Here is a 17,272-nt window from a genome sequence, read left to right as displayed (position 1 = left end):
GTTTTGTGCTCGAATATGGGCCACCCGAATCACCCTTGATTTGGTTCGGATTCGGATTTAACCCGAATCTGAATCTGAATTGATTTGGGGGGGAAAGGGCCCAGGGGCAAAATTTTGGGGTGGGGTGGTAGTGCCTAATGGGTGGAAGCTACCACCCTAATTTCAGGGGGATTGGGCAAAGAGCTGATTTTTGGTGAATATTTGAAGTTTTAGTGACTTTGGGGCAGTTCAGGGGCATAGCATGGGATCTGGGCAAAAAGAGTGGGGTGGGGTGGTAGTGCCTAATGGGTGCAGACTAACACCCCAATTTCAGGGGGATTGGGCAAAGGGGTGATTTTTGGGAAATTTCTGAATTTTTCATGTCTTTGGGGCAGATTGGGGCAGAAAGTGGGGTCTGGGGCGGAAGAGTGGGGTGGGGTGGTAGTGCCTAATGGGTGGAGGCTACCACCCCAATTTCAGGGGGTTTGGACAAGGGTGATTTTTTGAGAATTTTTGAAGTTTTAGTGACTTTGGGGCAGTTTGGGGGCAGAAAGTGGATCTGCCCCAAAAGTGTGGGGTGGGATGGTAGTTCCTAATGGATGGAGGCTACCACCCCAATTTCAGGGGGATTGGGCAGAGGGCTGATTTTTTGGGAATATTTGAAGTTTGGGTGTCTTTGGGGCAGATTGGGGGCAGAAAGTGGATCTGCCCCAAAGGAGTGGGGTGGGCTGGTAGATAGTGCCTAATGGGTGGAGGCTACCACCCATCCCCAATTTAAGAGTGATTGGGCAGAGGGGTGAATTTTGGTGAATTTATTTTTATGAGGTTTGTCTTCATAAGGTGAAGTGTGCTAAATTGATTACTTCCTCATATTATTCATAGTAATAGAGAGTGTGAAAAAGTGAAAGTGGGGTCATGAGAGTTGTCTAATTGAAAAAAAATCTCATTTGCTATGATACAATGAGAATTCACACCTCTTCTCATTGTATCATAGCAAATGAGATTTTTTTTCAATTAGACAACTCTCATGACCCCACTTTCACTTTTTCACACTCTCTATTACTATGAATAATATGAGGAAGTAATCAATTTAGCACACTTCACCTTATGAAGACAAACCTCATAAAAATAAATTCACCAAAATTCACCCCTCTGCCCAATCACTCTCAAATTGGGGATGGGTGGTAGCCTCCACCCATTAGGCACTATCTACCAGCCCACCCCACTCCTTTGGGGCAGATCCACTTTCTGCCCCCAATCTGCCCCAAAGACACCCAAACTTCAAATATTCCCAAAAAATCAGCCCTCTGCCCAATCCCCCTGAAATTGGGGTGGTAGCCTCCACCCATTAGGAACTACCACCCCACCCCACTCTTTTGGGGCAGATCCACTTTCTGCCCCCAAACTGCCCCAAAGTCACTAAAACTTCAAAAATTCTCAAAAAATCACCCTTGTCCAAACCCCCTGAAATTGGGGTGGTAGCCTCCACCCATTAGGCACTACCACCCCACCCCACTATTCCACCCCAGGCCCCACTTTCTGCCCCAATCTGCCCCAAAGACATGAAAATTTCAGAAATTTGCCAAAAATCAGCCCTCTGCCCAATCCCCCTGAAATTGGGGTGGTAGCCTCCACCCATTAGGCACTACCACCCCACCCCACTCTTTTGGGGCAGATCCACTTTCTGCCCCCAAACTACCCCAAAGTCACTAAAACTTAAAAAATTCTCAAAAAATTACCCCTTTGTCCAAACCCCCTGAAATTGGGGTGGTAGCCTCCACCCATTAGGCACTACCACCCTACCCCACTATTCTGCCCTAGGCCCCACTTTCTGCCCCAATCTGCCCCAAAGACATGAAAATTTCAGAAATTTACCAAAAACCAGCCCTTTGCCCAATCCCCCTGAAATTGGGGTGGTAGCCTGCACCCATTAGGCACTACCACCCCACCCCACTCCTTTTGCCCAGATCCCATGCTATGCCCCCGAACTGCCCCAAAGTCACTAAAACTTCAAAAAATCGCCAAAAATCAACCATGAACCGAATCACCCGAATTTTTCGGGTCCGAAATTTGGGTGATTTGGCTCGTGCCCGAAAAATATCGGGGGACATCGGGGGTGATTCGATTCGGCCCTGAATCACCCGAAATTGTTCGTTTCGGGCACAGATCATTCTGTGCCCGAAATTTTTTTCACATCCCTAATATATAGACTTTTTCTAACATAATGATTTAAAAATTCTTTATTTACTTTAACCTTGTCATAAAAGAAATATGCATGCCACCCGAATCTTAAATCAAATCCTTCCAAATCCAACAATCTTGGATTTTTTAATGTAACCCATTCTTTTATCCAGGTTAGGCATATCGCTTCGAAATATAACTTAAAATTTGGTAGTGCAAATCCTCCTCTCTTCCTATCATCTGTTAGGTTTTAATGTTTATCCTTGGTTTTTTGCCTTGCCAGACAAAATTCCTTACATCTTTGTGCCATTGGACGAAAATTGACATTGAATTTATTATTGGTACTGTCTGGAAGAGATATAACATTTTAGGAAGAACATTCATTTTAATAACAGAAATTCTTCCACTTAATGATAAATTCAATCTATTCCATCTGCTCAAGTCCGTCTTTATTTCTTTCCAAGTTTTAATATAATTATTTTGAAACAATAATGCATTGTTTGTGGTAAGCGTCACTCCTAAATAATTTACCTTTTTTTCCACTTTAAAACTGGATCTCAGAGCAAATATTTCAATGTCTTCTTTGTTCATGTTTTCAGTTAATACCTTTGTCTTGTCTTTATTTATATAGAACCCTGCCAGGTTCCCATGTGATTCTAATATCTCCAGTAGTGTATCAATTGATTCTAAAGGATCTTGTAAAAATAACACTATATCATCTGCAAAGGCTCTTAATTTATATCTTTGTGTCCCTATTGTCAATCCTTGTATTTTAGTCTCTTCCCTTATCATCCTACACATAATTTCCAAAACCAATATAAACAATAATGGGGATAGGGGACAGCCTTGTCTAGTACCTTTTTGAATACTAAAATAATCTGTAAGTTCTCCATTAACCTTAATATTTGCTTTTTGTTCAGAATATATAGACCCAATCGCCCTTATGTAATTAACTCCAAATCCCACAGTTTCCAAAGTTTTCATGAATTCCCAGGAGATATTATCGAATGCTTTCTCTGCATCCAAAAATAACATGGCCAATTGTTTATCGTTATGTTTTTCGTAGTATTCTAGTACATTCAAGACGCTTCGTACATTATCCTTTATTTGCCTTTTAGGTAAGAATCCCGCCTGATCTTCATGAATTAACTCTACTAAGACCCCCTCCATTCTTTTAGCAAGTATAGAAGCATATAGTTTGTAATCGTTATTAAGCAGGGAGATTGGTCTATAATTTTTAACTAAAGATGTATCTTGACCGGGTTTTGGTATTAATGTAATAGTCGCCTGCCTCCATGACTCAGGAAACCAACCCTTCATCATAATTTCATTCATTGTCCATTGTAATGGTTGGGACAATACTTCACTAAAGGTTTTATAATATATAATTGGGAGCCCATCTGGCCCTGGCGATTTCCCCCCTTTTGCTCGCTTAATAGCATCCTTAACTTCTTCATTGGAAATTGGAAAGTTCAATTTTTCCCGTTGTTCAGAATTTAATTGTGGTAAGTTTCTTAGTTGTAAAAATTGTTCTACTTTATTTAACTCAGCCTTTCTTTTTTGATAAAAGTCCTTATAGTTTTTGTAAAATCCTCTTTTAATCATTGACTGTTGGTTAATAATACCACTGGACGTGCTCAGACTCGTTATATAGTTCTTTTGCCGTTCAACTCTTAGTTTCCAAGCCAAATATTTTCCCGGGTTGTTTGCCTGTTCAAAAGATTTCTGTTTTAAAAAATTTAGATTTCTTTCCATCTCCTCCACCGTCAACATGGAGTATTTCTGTTTTAATACCTTTAGGTGTTGAATTAAAGTTTGATCACCTTTTTTCCCAATCAGTTTCCCTTCCAAATCTTTAATTTGGATCTGGATTAAATCCTTATTCTCTTGTTTCTTTTCCCCCGAATATGCATTTTGTTGAATAAAAAAACCCCTCATCACCACCTTACTTGCATCCCATATTGTCTTCATTTGTAGATCATCCTTTAAATTTATCTCAAAATATTCTCTAAGTTTTTGTAAACCTACTTTCACAACTTTAGATTGATTCAAAAGGGACTCATTTAATTTCCATTGATAATTTTTCTTTATTCCAATTTTCCACTTTAATTCTATAGGATTATGATCAGAAAATATTCTTGGCAATATATCGATATCTTCAATTGTTATCAACACGTCTACATTGGCCCAAATCATGTCTATTCTCATATGCATCTTGTGTCTATCTGAAAAGAAAGTATACTCCCTCGCATCTGAGTTTTTGATTCTCCATATGTCGTGTAAACCAAAATGCTCAACCATATTGAAAAAAGCTCTTGGTAATTTCCCATCATTTTTCCTCAAGTCTGTTGTATCTCTGTCAGCCTGCGTTGAGACAATTCCATTAACGTCTCCCATTAATATAATCCGTTGCCTATCTATCTCTGTTAGTTGTTTTTCCAATTTTCTATAAAATTCTGCTTTTGCCTCATTAGGGGCATATATGCCCACTACTATGTATTTTAAATCTCCAACCTTTATCTCTACCACCAATACTCTTCCATAATCATCTTTATATAACAATTTTGGCTCTAAAAAGTCTTTTATATAAAAAACTATGTCCCTTTTTTTCTTAATATCTAGGGTTTTGAATTGCTGACCTAGTGCTTTGTTTTGTAAATACTTTCTATCTCTCCTTCTTATATGCACTTCCTGCAGGCAAATCAAATCCAATTTTCTTTTTCTCAAATCATGAAATATTTTTTGGCATTTTGTTTTTATGTTTAAGCCATTTACATTTAAAGAAAAGAATTTCATTTCCATACTGACTATTTGTTTATATTGCTAATTCCTCCCTTATTTAGCGCCTTGTGTGTTTTGGACGTCCTCTGAGATCTGAAGATTGTTCCTATACCTACGAAGAAATTGTTTTACTTTTAAGACTTTGGTTAGTCTATATTTCTTATTTTTAAAGGTAAAGGCAACCCCTTGAGGGAACTCCCATCTAAAGGGGATTTTGTTTTGTTTTAGAATATCAGTCAAATCTTTATATTCTTTTTGTTTCATAAGAAATCTCCTTGGGATTTCTTTCATCACCATTATAATTTGCCCGTTAATTTCCCATTTATATTGAAAATGGGCTTGTATAATTCGATCTCGGGTAGATTTGGAATTAAGTTGAATTATACAATCTCTAGGCACTTTATGGGAGACTGAAAAAGTGCTGTTTACTCTGTAGGCATCTTCAACCAGTCCTTCTATATTAAATATGTCCACCTGCAAGAGTTCAGCTAATTCATTTGTCAGAACATCTGGTAAATTTTGAGTTGTATTTTCTGGAATTCCCCTTATTCTGAGCATTCTTTCCCTCTGCACCATTTGCAACATTGCAAGTTGGTCGGCTAACTCTTCCTTTTCCTTTTCCAATTCTTTTATCTCCTGGCTTACAGCTTCTACTTTTTTGGAAGTTAGCTTAGTATCCTCCACCGTTCTCTTACTTATTTCTTCCAAGTTGTTACATTTGTTTGAATTGTCTATGATCCCTTGTTTCATCACTTGTACTTCCTTATTCAACTGCAACATGTCTTGCTTTAAGACCTGTGAATCTGCTTTTATCTGTTGTATATCCTCTTTAAGAGTTTGCATATCATTAACCATAGACTGTACTACTTCATTATTTGTATCTAATTTACTATTAATGGCTTGAAGCAGCTCCCAAATTTCACCAGTGGACCTTTCCACTTGGGGAATCGTTCCCACTGATATTCTTCTAGCCATATAGGTTTGAGTTCCAGTTGGAGTATTCTTATTCTTAGACATTCTAATATACAAGGCTACAGTAACAAATTGGATGTTTACAACAAGGTTAACTCTTTAGCCAATATACCCCTCCTGTAACTTCAAAGGGGGAGGAATAGTTTCCACTTTGAATCCAATTCACCCTTTAACTCTTTTGAGTTCTTCTTTACTCAAAGTATGTCCGTTTGTTCACTCTGTTATGTAGACGCAGGTTTCCTCAAGTTCGTATTTATAGACTCGCACTAAAAATCAACTATACCAAAAAGAAGGTAGAAGCTATACTTCATGCTCGTGAAAACATCATAAGATGCCCAGAAGTTTGCTGTAGTCACCTCCATGTTGTCCAACGTCGAATCTTTAATCTTAGAATGAAATTGTGGACTGACAATTTAGTATCTTGGGCTACTTTGACTAGCTTTGGCAAGATTTAGTTCACTTTAAATTACTTCAACAGGATTGGTAGCCGTTTGAAAACATAAAGGTTAGAGTGGGCGTTAGACATCCCTTTCTTCAAAAAATACTGGAGAGGTATAGCTCTTTTTCTCTGTAGATGTACTTATAAAGTCTTAGTCACTCTCTGTATAGAGCTATAGTATCCCGACCGTACCTTGGCATCCAAAAGCAGCCAGAAAACATTGTTGGGTAGAGAGAGCTCTCTTGCAAGTTGTTATTTTCCTTGTTCTTTTAAATGAGATTCTTAATAAATTCCTTTGTTACCTCATTGGCATTTAGTAGAAATTGCAACGCTTCTGAGCTTGGTTTTCAGGCAGCCTGAACTCCACACTGCAGAACTCTCCTTGACTCTAGACTTGTCGTTCGACTGCTGCGAGGGGAACATGGCTTCCCCGCACCCCTTCGCAACAGGAGCTGACATCTCCGGGCTGGTGAGTCTTTTACACCTCCCACTTTAATCCAGTGGGGTGGGGGTAGTTATAAAGTCCCCCCCAGTTACTTTCTGCAGGTCTTCTCTCGGAGACTTGGAGAATCAAAGAGAAGCGTCTTGCTCAGTCAGCGTCGGAACCGGAAGTCCCAGTTTTTGCTGTTCTGACCTTGGGGTATGTTGCCCCATGTTTTGCTCATGCTGAGTGACCAGCTGTGAATCGCCAAACATAGGCGATGAAAGGTTCACTGTAGGGACTATGATCCCCCAGTCTCGGACTGTATAGCCTTCCTACGTAGTATAGATAGAAGGGTGCTCTCTGAGCTACCCCAAAATCTGGCTCTGGCAACAACTTATTTTTTTAAAGGAAAATATATGTTTTCATTCATTATTCATTCATTCGTTCGTTCGTTTTTACACTTATATCTCCCTCTTCCTCTGAGGAGCTCAGTGTGGTATACACGGATATGTTTATCCTCACAACAACCCTGTGAGGTAAGTTAGGCTGAGAGTTAAGTGACTGGCCCACAGTCACCCAGTTAGTTTCATGGTTGAGTGTGGATTTGAACTCGGGTCTTCCCAGTCCTAGTCCAACACTCTAACCACTACGCTATGCTGGGATCCCTCCTATTATGAGCCTGCTGCCCTGTAACCAGAAGGTAACAAGTTCGATCCTGACCAGGGGCTCAAGGTTGACTCAGCCTTCCATCCTTCCGAGGTCGGTAAAATGAGTACCCAGAATGTTGGGGGCAATATGCTAAATCATTGTAAACCGCTTAGAGAGCTTCGGCTATAGAGCGGTATATAAATGTAAGTGCTATTGCTATTGCTATTCATTATGGTGATGGTGAGACCTTCAGTGAGAGCAGGCCAGTCATAAACACATATTGTAAGAGTGTGGAGGTGCACAACTCCCACACACTCAGTATGCCACCCTGTGCAGAGGCAATTCATCCAAACTACGCTAAATATGTGAATTAAAAGGTATATCAATGTAGTAATTAATCCATGCTTTTAGAGGTAGATCAACTGAACTGCTTCCACCTGATTAGACAGCAGCAGGTGGGGGGAGATGTGAGTGCCCATGCTCTGCCCAACACATTCAGGACGAGCCAGTTGTTATATCATCTGAACCACCCCTGTGACAGAGATTGCATTTCTAGCAAAGTTGCTGTGATCCACCCAGAGCTTGCAAGGAAATGTTAAGGCAGAAACATAAGTTAACAGATGTTATTTTTACTTTCATGTGGTTGCTCTTTAAAATGTGCTACAGCTTCTAAGTCAGTCAGTCAGGAATTAAATAGTTCACAAAATATCATTTATTTTTATCACAGGGTACAACATGATGATTTTAAGGAATGCTGGCATTAAGCATCAGTCATCCTTAGAATTCTTTAATAATTCTCTTTTTTGTGCGCTAGAAAATTTGCTAGCTTATTAATGTATTATCTTGGAGATCTGACATTTTGTGCCAAGTAATTCTTCCGAAATGCCTGTTCTTATGTTTCAGTTTCAAAGTGTGTTACAGATAAAGCTAAAAAGCTATCTGTTGTTGATGGGGATAGCTACTTAAGAGAGAACTATTGTTTTAAAGAATCACAATCCTTCCTGTTTTAGCAGTGATATGACAAGAACCTTCCTTATTATGTTCCCATTTCATCATCTAAGCATTGTTCAATAGAGATAAATAGACTCCAAGTACAAAAGAAAAAGTAATGAAATAATCCCCTCCTAGATGAGTGAAAGATGACATCTACAATTACAGAATTAACTATCCTTTTGGGTGTGAAGGTGATTTGATGGAAACCGAATACTCAATAAACTAGACATTTTTGGTGATTTATACCAACCAGTTTTAAGGCTATTCAGACTTAGTTTCCTATTAAACATGGTTCAGAGGATCTCACCTAGCAAGATTCATTATTTGGAGGGTATTTTCTTAGATACCATTTCCTTATATACCAGTTGAGGCCCACAATATCAGGGATGCTGGGCTTGAATGTCCTTTAGGTTCTGAGATTGGATCTATCCATGCGAGTTGCTGTTCACTACATATGTTCAGGTCACAGAGCCCTCTTGGCCACACAATGGAACAGGCAGGGGTGTAGCTATACCTGAACAGGGCAGGACAAACATTCCTGAATCCCTGAAGGAGGGAAGCCTACTGGGTGGTGACAGCTCACTCTCCTCCTACCTTCCTGATTTATTACCACATGGTTGGCTCCTGAGTGCACAACTAATCTTGGCTTCAAAAAAGACAATTATTTAAAACATTTTTTACATCCCGCTCTTCCTCCAAGGAGCCCAGAGCGGTGTACTACATACTTAAGTTTCTCCTCACAACAACCCTGTCAAGTAGGTCAGACTGAGAGAGAAGTGACTGGCCCAGAGGCACCCAACGAGTATCATGGCTGAATGGGGATTTGAACTTGGGTCTCCCCGGTCCTAGTCCAGCACTCTAACCACTACACCATGCTGGCAAATGTGGGTAGTACATATTTATATTAAAAAATCATGAGCCAGAGCAATGCTCATGTGCAAGTGTCTATGTGAAAGTGTCTGCATATGTAGGGAGTGTATGATATTATTTGTACTGGAGTGGGAGAAAGGGCATGCTGAGAATGTTTTTCTTTTCACTATGTCCTTAACACTTACACTTCTACAGCCAAGACACAGGGGGTGGGAGGGAGAAGACGGTGGGTGGAGTAGGGGCCCATTGTCACTTTCGTCCCAGGGCTCACTCCAACCTTGCCATGCTCCTGCATACAGGACACTTGAATATTGAATCCTGCAATTGACAGGTGGTACACAAAGACTCTGAACTGATTGTGAGCCAGGCCGAGAATGCATCCTAGGAGCCTGGTCTTATGTCCTTGTCTGATCCAGAACATACTACCATATGCAGTGCAGGCTCCATTTTCCCCCAGTGGCGGAGCTCCAGGACCCTTGGCAGAAGAATATACTCTCCAGTTCCAGTTGCTGCTACTGATGCTTTTTACTGCTGCTGTTTGAGCATGTTTCTGCCTTTATTTATTTATTTATTTGCTGCCCAAAACACAAGTCTCTGGGTGGTTTACAACAAAGTATCTGGGTGGTTTACAACATTGCAATTGTAATAAATTTAATTTAATTAAAGTGTTTACAACACTTATTGCTACTGTAAATATTATTGTTTAAAATGTTTACTGCTGTTATTTTTAGCAATGTTTTTATTGATAATACAATTTTTAGTTTTTAAGGATCTTTGCAATATTCTGCTTATTATCATAAGCCACTTTGGGCCAGTTTGTGGGGGAAGGCAGGGTATACAAGTTCTCAAAATAAACAGATAGATTTGGGTTACCCATGACCTGACACACAGAGCATATTTACCATAAATATCACATGAAAAGTGTCCCTTACATGGTTGAATCTCAGCTTGTTAGGAATGAAATATACTTGGGAATCCAGTTCTTTCTGGATTTCAGAGTTTTCAGGGTCCATCTCTAGGAGAAACTGAAATTCTCTCTGACTTTCAGAGTCCCTGCCAAGGAGAAATTTCAGAGAAATTTTTTCAAAGGATCCCTCCACATCCTACATCTCTGTAGGAGCCAACTATAGTAATCCTTGAGTGGCTCCACTCCCTAGCAAGGAACACAGGGACATAGGAAGCTGCCTTATACCAAATCAAAGCATTGGTCCATCTAGCTCAGTATTGTCTACGCAGACTAGGAGCAACTTTTCCAAGGTTGCAGGCAGGAATCTCTCTCAGCCCTATCTTGGAGAAGCCAGGGAGGGAACTTGGAACCTTCTCTTCCCAGAGTGGTCGCATCCCCTGAGGATCTTACACCATCCACCCTCTGAGAATCCTAGTTTGCCAAATCCATCCCTCTCATTTTATTTAAACCTCAGATGAAATATTGAGAAGGGAAAAGTGAGATTCCTGGAGACAGGCTCCTGCAGACTAATGTTTATATTGTATTATGCGACTCTTATGCTTCAGCAGTACCTGATCCCAATTTAAGACCCTTGATCTGATCAGGGTTTGCCATGTTACAGAGCTATTACCTCTGCTTGAAGGGTTTTACTCTATTTGTATTAGAAATAGATATCTTGCCAGGCACATCATGGGAGAGCTGACCCTTTACTGGGAAAGAAGTGTATTTTACAATTCACATTAACTCCAAGGATATAGCTTTGCCTTTTCACTAGATTTATTAATGAGAAATGTAGCACTTAAACACATCTAATAACAATAATCAGAAAAATCAGGCCATCTCAGGGCAAACAGCGTTATCAAAGTAAATCTATTCTGTAGTGTAGTAGAACTGAAGCCACAGCTGGGCTTGCAAGCACCCAGCATCAGAAGTATCCAGGCCCCCTTACCTGAAATGCAAGCTGAAAGAGATGTAGGGAAATCATGCAGGCTGTGTTAGCTTAAATTGTTCAGTAGAAGTTATCCTGCTGTTTTATAGCTGCTTCTCTCATAAATACAAAGTAATCTTATGTTTACTTAACTAAGACTTTTTTCCCAGGAACAACCTCACTTTCTCCTTCTCCCTTCCCTCCCTTTTCTTCTTGAACCTCCCCCCTACTGCCCGCACATACACACTTTCGACAGGATACCCACTGGGACAAAATTCTAAACAACAAAACATAAAAGATACTGAATAGAATACAAAATATACCTCCCCTTAAACACAAACATAATTGAATTGATTAAAATTTGGCGGCAAAGTCTTTTAAGTGGTCTCCCATCACGCACACTCCTAATTCTTGGGGTCTTTGGCACAGGAGCTCTTAGTGGTTTTTTCCCCTGGTACACAGGATTGTTCATCACTTTCATCAGCCTCATCAGTGAGGTCAAAACTGGAGGAAAGATCAAATTCCTCTACAGTTCCTCTCTTGAGATCAGATTCCCTTCCTTCTTTTCTCATAATATGCAAGCTTGAAAGTCTCAAAATGTTCAGTTTCTTTCCATCATGCAGTATGACAGAATCTCCTTGGATTTCAATTATTTGTTTTGGTCTAGACTATTGGGAACACCCCTTTCTCACTTTATAAGGAGGCCATACTTGAACAAGGCCCTGCACATAAAAGTTCACTGTTTCTCACGCTGTTTCTTATCCACATACAATTTATTTTTTTGTTGCTTCTCCCTTACCAAATCACGAATCTCTGTATCCTCAGGGTGAGATGGCATGGAAAGCCCTATCTGTTGTTGCCATTGGGTTAGTTTACCAGAAGCCTTGCAGGGAGGAAGAAACCTTAATATCTGCTTCCCAGAGATGGCTGCTGCCTAGTGGTGAGAGCCTGTATTGCTGCCATCTGTCTGGCAGGCTGTGTGCCCCCTAACTTGTGGGGCTGTGGCTAATGCTCTGTGGGTGAGTCTATGTGCAAAGATGCACCTAGGTAATTTTGGAGCCTGGACCTAAAGGCCTTTGGAGCCCACCCGCCCCTGCACCCACTGCAAGTTAAGTAACATTTTTTTAACATGTAAGTTCTTAAGTGAACAACCCACATCACCCAGGACAGACTATAGAGGATTGGGGGGGGGGGCAGCGGACTTTGGCCCCAAAGTCCAGGGGTAAGAGCACATCTGTCTGTGTGGGATTGGGGCCAGGGGGAGTGAGTCTGCAATTACTGTTTTAATAGTTTGATGGTTTTTAATAGTTTTAACATTGTTTTAAATTTTAAATTGTTGTAATGTTTTGTTTTATTTGTTTGTATTTTTTGTTGTAAAAAATATGGTGGTATAAAAATATGTTAAATAAATAAATAAGAAAGAAAGAAAGAAAAAGAAAGAGAGATAGTTTGGTGGTAGCTTTGCATCCTATCAGCAGGAGGAAAGCTACCCCACCAAGCCCTCTCTATTCACAGCGCCAAATGATTACTGACTCAGCCCCACTCAAGGCAGTGGGACCAATCTTCTGAGCATACTGTCTAGTATCAGGCTGCAGTCATTTTGGCTCTCTTCCTCAGTCTAATACCAGTGCCTTCACCAAGCTACACTTTGCTAGTGCTAATCCTAAACAACCCTTTTCCTGCAATGTTTTTTTCATTCTTCTACCTAGCAAAAATGTCCCTTCTGTCAACTGTCTGTTTACTTCCACAACTCCTCCTTAGCCAGCCAGTCCAACCAACCCTCTTCCAGGGTTGCTGCAGCTCTACCAATGAGTCTGCTGCAACCAGTGCATTAAGAACATAACAACAGCCCTGCTAGATCAGGCCCAAGGCCCATCTAGTCCAGCATCCTGTTTCCCACAGTGGCCCACCAGATGCCTCTGGGGAGCCCACAGGCAAGAGGCATGTGCATGCCCTTTCTCCTGCTTTTGCTCCCCTGCAACTGGTATTGAGAGGCATTGTACTTTGGAGGCTGGAGTTGGCCCCCAGCCCCCAGACTAGTAGCCAATGATAGACCAGTCCTCCACGAATTTGTCTAAGCCCCCTCCAAAGCTATCCAAGCTGGTGGACATCATCACATCCCGTTGAACTGATTCCATAGATTAATTAGGCACTGTGTGAAAAAGTACTTCCTCCTGTCGGTCCTAAATTTCCGGAACTTCAGTTTCATTGCATATGCTTTGCAGTTAAACCAGACACACTTCAATATTTCTCTCTTGCTTTTGCTCCTTGTCATGCACACGCACGCCCCTGTATTATTATCAGAGAATGAGCTTAAGGTTTTAAAATAACTCCTCCCAAAAGGCAGAACTGGGGAAGTAACTGGATATCGTCTTTCACTCTCCAGGCATCCTTCCAATGCAGAGGCAGAGCCACCATTGGGCCAGCGGATTCAAAGAACCCGGGCTGCTGACCAATCAGGGGCCACGAGAGCGGCCCCAAGATGCCCCTGCGTCTGACGTCAGATGTTGGGAGGCTAGTTTAGCTCCCCAGCGGGGGCCGCGCAGCCCCTTTGGGAGCTAAATGAAGGCTGGAGCTGTGTTCGCAGCGCCAGCCAGGAGTGGCTCTTCCCTGCAAAGGCAGGGAAGAGCCACTCCTGGTTGCATGCTACGAATGCAGCGCCAGCCTAAGTAGCTACTGAATGGGTCACGTAGCCCCTTCAGGAGTTAAAATGCTGGTGCTGCTTTTGCAGCACAGCCCAGGAGAGGCTCTTCCCTGCAGGGAAGAGCCGCTCCTGGGCTGCACTGCAAAAGCAGCACCAGCCTTTGTTTAACTGCCGAAGGGGCCGCGTGGCCCCTTCGGCAGTTAAAAAGCAACTGAACTGAGAGTCGGTCAAACGGAGCCTCAAGGCTGTGTTCAGCCAGACCACGCCCCCGCGTTTGACGTCAGATGCGGGGGCGTGGCTACCCCCAGCATCTGATGTCAGACGCGGGGGCGGGGTAATTGGGGCTGCGGCTGCGGCCGCACACAGGCTGCTGGCGGTCCCGCTCTGCCTGTGTTCCAATGCCCTTTTAGAGGAAAGGTGGGTCAGATCTTGGTTGTGTTCACTACTATTACTACTACTTCTAGTTGTCCTAAGCCAGCACTACTAATACCATGGAACTATGGATAGAAGGAGAGAGGAATAGCCGCCTTGCAGCTCAAGGATTTCATTTAGCCTAGGAACCTGCTTTGAGTGCTTAAAGTGGGCCATTCAGTGGTGGGTGAAAAGTCCTTTTTAACTATTGAATTTCAAGGGCATTTGCATTTCAGTATTCCCACAATTTAGGATTGGAAACATATACTGTTGAGATTGAAATAGTTTCATGTTGGGATGAGACAGAGAGGGGCAGCAAATCCTTAGTTGCCTACAGGTGGCAAAAAGCTTAATCTGCCCCGTCCACCTAATCCCCCTTCAACTTTCTACAGGATCCCCACTGGGATAAAGTTCTAATCACCAAAACATAAAAGGCCTGCTAGATAGAATACAACACTTGTTCTGGTCTTCCTTCTCCTCTTTGGAATGGATGGAGCCAAGTAATTCTGACCCTTAGCCTTACTGATTTAGTCATCAAATTTGAACCCCACCCTTCTTTCAAGCATCTCAGTATACCTTAATCTTCCCAGCAATCTTGAGAGGAAGGTTAGACTGAGCAATAACTGCCTTCCAAGGCCTCTCCATTTCAATTTAGGTCCAGGATACCTTAGGGACTGCCTCCTCCCATATGAGCCTGAAAAATATTAATATCTGGGGGTTGTTCTTGCTGCAGGTTAGACCAAATCTGAAATTTGACTACTGATGACCTGGGAGAAGATCTTCTAGGTGGTGGTAGCAAGTTGCAGAACAACCTTTCACTGGAGGTTGGGTTGGGCCTTATGTTAACTGTCTTCTGTCATCTTGTCAAGATGTTCCTCTTTAAGCAAGAGGATTATTGTATGTATAAGCTCTACATTAATATGCTCTTCTATGTCATCCTTACTGTGCAAAAATGCAGAGCACTGATCCTGCATACAGGATCAATGCACATACAGCTTGTACACATATGTATATTGTTCAAAAATTCAGATAAAAATGCACAGAAGTTGAGGGTGGGATCAGAGGTATCACAGCTGTACCAGGCAATATATTACACTGCATGTGCAGTGGCTGGTGTAAAGAGGAGCCTACTACCCCAGCATGCTTCTAGTATTTCTGGATTTGGATTATGTGAACCAGCCCATTATTACTGGGGAAAGTGCATTGAATACATATAATAATGGCCAAGTATGAACAGAGCACAACTCACCAATCTGAATGCGGACTACTGATGGCAGACATCCAAACTAATGTTGTGCTGGCGCTATGGGGAAGGGGCATTTTTGCCAATCTCCCCTTGGTTCTGAAGTCCACTGTGCCTCCTGAAAATATGTCTCCGAGAGTCAGCTCAGAGATATGTCTCCAAGGGTCAGCTCAGTAAATCTCCTGTTGTTCAGAACTGCAAAAACAGGTTTTTCAAGCATCTAGTGTTTCATAATGCATAGGTAAGGATTCCACATGTTAGAGCTTGACCTAAAGTGTCAGTTGTTAGGATCCTCAGGGGAAAGAGTAAATCCTCAATGGTAAGGGGTTGGAATCACATTTGGTGGCTATTTTCTGCTTGGCATGATGAGAGGACTTGCTACTCTTTCACTCTATCCTTCTCCTCTTACCAACCCCACCCCAAATTTATAAATATACCAAGTTTTGCTCTGAGGCACCAGACTAATGCAGGCTCTTCCCCTGATTGGTCAGGTGCCATCTTTTGGCCACAAGCATAATTAGGATCTGCCACTATCTCAGCAGGCTCCGCCATGTAACCTCCCAGAGAGTACCCCTTTGCTCTCAAGTTCGGCTTCTTGTGTTCCTGGGACTGAACTTCAAAAGACCTGGCAACCATGCAGTATTCTGTGTCCATCTTGGTGGGTCACATGTTGTGCATAAGTAGCCTAATAATTGGCTAACCTGTTAAAAATGTTAGTTCAGGGAGTTAAGGAGAGGAAAGGCAGGAAAGAACGACTGTTCAGATGAAGGTCATTTGGTACATTGGACTGACTCACTGGATATTTCTTTTAATTTATAATACTGAAGAAAACAAAGAAAACAAATTGAATTAATCATTATTGATTGTCAAGCCAATAGCCTTAATGAATATAGACTTTGGAAATCAAAGACTGTGCAAATATTCATGTTTGATTAAATCCTATTGAAAAATCCATTAACAAAAAAAAAGTTAAATTCAATTAGTGAATTTGGAATTTTTTTAAATCATCTTTCATCTCTAATTATGATATGGTTGATGTTAGAAGACATTTTTCCATCTGAAGTACAAAAAAGCAACCAAGGCAGCAGACAAAAGTAAATTAAAAAATCATAGAAGAGGAGAAAGTTAGCAGACCAATTAGAGGTAAGTGATATGATGCACACTTGTTCAAACATCCTCTTTTGAGATTGATTATGTTTCCAAGGTTCATATAACACTATGATTCTAGCAAATCAGCCATTTAATTCAAAAAGAAATTAAATTCCACAGTGACATCTTATATACAAACTAGCAATAGCAACAGAAGGAGATGAAAATACATTTTTCATTTTAAAAATGCATGAAGTTCTGTGTAGGCAATGCATTTAAAGAAAAAGAAAAAGTGATTGTTTACTCTAAAATTCCTTGCTTTATATTTTTATACCTGTTTTTTTTTTAAAAAAACCACCCTCAGAAAGTAGGGCAGAAAGAGGCCTGAAGGCAAAATCCTACATATATTAATATTATCCGCAGGTTAGCCTATTTAACAGATTAATAGTGCTACTGATTATTATTAACGAGGTAAGTGCCTACCTGTTTAATGGCTGCAATGGAAAGCTAAGTTGTGTGCCACCCTCAGCTTGTTCTTTGATGAACATGGTGCCTGCATTGAAGCTGAAAGGGCAGCTAGCAAGAGACAGTAATGAATCCTCCCCACCCAAAGTCTCTGTCAGCAGCACAGGGAGGGAAAGCCCTTTCTTTTCCTCCTCTGTCACCTCCAGTGTGTGTGTAAATCCATCTGCTCTGCTGTGTATATCAGATTCAGTACCTGGCA

At 41.3% G+C, this 17,272-nt stretch overlaps 1 long non-coding RNA gene across 2 annotated transcripts in view; it reads left to right on the top strand.

Moving 5' to 3' along the window:
- LOC128322078 (uncharacterized) overlaps nucleotides 1-9,742 on the top strand; it is a 37,913-nt gene extending 28,171 nt beyond the window's left edge. For both annotated transcript variants that reach the window (XR_008305510.1, XR_008305509.1), the window contains exon 3: nucleotides 9,619-9,742. This is a non-coding gene — a long non-coding RNA (uncharacterized LOC128322078). The remainder of the gene's footprint in view (nucleotides 1-9,618) is intronic.
- Nucleotides 9,743-17,272: the final 7,530 nt, after the last annotated feature.

Source organism: Hemicordylus capensis, chromosome 4 (genome assembly GCF_027244095.1).
Source record: "Hemicordylus capensis ecotype Gifberg chromosome 4, rHemCap1.1.pri, whole genome shotgun sequence".
NCBI lineage: Eukaryota > Metazoa > Chordata > Lepidosauria > Squamata > Cordylidae > Hemicordylus > Hemicordylus capensis.
Note: the sequence above shows the minus strand (reverse complement) of the source record. Positions and strands in the feature narration are given on the sequence as shown.